Below are 1,983 nucleotides of genomic sequence, written 5' to 3'. Positions count from 1 at the left end.
CATTTTTAGTCCATTCGGATACGGTTTTGGTCTCTATTCGCGATAATTGGAGAGATTATGATTCGAGAGCCGAGAAGATCTTTTGTATGCCTTTTTAATCATTTTGAGGTATGTTCTATGTTATTGTATCAGCGGTGCCTTAATATGATGAAGCAAATTGGTTTTGGGCATTTTTATGGTGAAAAATGAAGATGAGTCTGAGCATGTATTAAGCCGCGGCGTGGCCAGAAGATCCGCGGCACGGATTATAACTATATTTGGCAGTCGAGCATATTGATAAATGATGGAGTGTTGGATAGTGTTAAGCCGCGGCGCGGCCCGAAGGCCGGCGGCGCGGGTCATTACTGTGTCAGTTTTGGAGCTATAAATAAGGAATTAAACCCTAACTTTTTATCACTTTTTTTCCTGATGAATTCCAGCAACTTTGGGGCGATTTTTAGTGATTTTTGGGGAATCCCAACATCATCTAATCAACTCAATCATTCCGGAAACACGGTTTGATTCATCAATCGTTCAAGATCAAGATTTCAACTAGGTTTAATTCTTATCAACCATAATGAATTATCTTAATTGTTTGTTTTTGATTTCTGTTGTTGCCATGGTTATTGGCTAAGTTATTTAATGTTTTTCTAGACTTATAAACCTATGTGTTGGATGCTACTTATCAGTTATTCGTTTAATTTATGATGTTTTAATGTTTGAATTAAAGAACAATTCTTATTAAAGCTAGACTTTTCGATTCAATTGGTTGTGTACTTGTTTGATAGGACGAGAGTTCATTAATTTAGTACATAAATTTACAATTGGTTTGTCTTAATTGGTTGTTTGCTTACTCGCAGACGAGAGTAAATTGAATTCAAAAGGCTAGACGAGATAGGGGTGAATTATACGCAACGAGAGTTGGTGTGATTGTGATTCGAGTCTTCATCTCAGTCGAAATATTTAGTCACAATTAGGAGGTCTTAGGCTACGGGGAATTCCGTGTCGTGTAATCTTAATTGAAGTGTTTGCACTGGGGAATTCGAGGTGAACCGACTAGATAATTCACATAAGTTAGATAATAGTTGGGGCTTAATCTAAATGCATCTAATACTAGGTGTAAAAGGTCTAGACAAGCATTCGTTCTCCTATTTGTTTACAACTATCTTATTTTTACTTGTTTGTTTGCTTTAAAGCTTAAATCTTAAAATACCAAAAATATTGTTCTTTCTTGTTATTAATTAAAGCTATCTTTGATTTGGCTAATCGTTAAATAGCCACCAAAACTATTATCTAGTAATTTCCATTTTCTAGATTAACTTAGTTTATTTCCATTAGTTACAATATTAATTTTCACGTCTAACCTGTCCTTGGAAAGATCTTGGATTTACCAACTTTATACTATTGCACGATCGGGTACACTGCTCGTTAGTGTATAGTAATCTTTTGAACCGGTATTTCCCATTATAAATTATAGACGCGATTTCACACATCTAGTTTTTAGCGCCACTGCCGGGGATAGTTGTGTCAAAAATTAAGATTGTTATCTAATTGTTCTTAGTTTAGTTTTAGTTATAGTTTATTATTTCTTTTCATTTATTCTCAGTTGAATCGGTGCGTTTAATCAGTTGTTAGTTGTGATTTCGCAGATAACAGGTAGTGCATGCCACATACGCGTTCTTCTAATTCTCCGATTCTTCAACCATTTGCAGAACTAGAAAGAGACTTATTCAGAGCATTAAGTCAAGAGCAACAGTCTACAGTGGATTCATCTTTTTTCTTCGAGTGCTAATATAATTAATTTGGGTAGTAGTTCTGAGACTGTGGTACCCGAAACACCACCTGAAATCAGAGAAGAAGAAGAATCTTACGTTTCATTAGATCTTTTCGAGACTGAAGATATGGCTGACCAAGCTGATCAACCAAATCGTCCTCAGACTATGGTAGAAATGTTGAAGGCCACCCGAGCTGGCCAAGGCAATTCGATTACTCAACCGAACATCA

This window comes from Rutidosis leptorrhynchoides, chromosome 6 (assembly GCF_046630445.1).
Source record: "Rutidosis leptorrhynchoides isolate AG116_Rl617_1_P2 chromosome 6, CSIRO_AGI_Rlap_v1, whole genome shotgun sequence".
Lineage (NCBI taxonomy): Eukaryota > Viridiplantae > Streptophyta > Magnoliopsida > Asterales > Asteraceae > Rutidosis > Rutidosis leptorrhynchoides.
Note: the sequence above shows the minus strand (reverse complement) of the source record.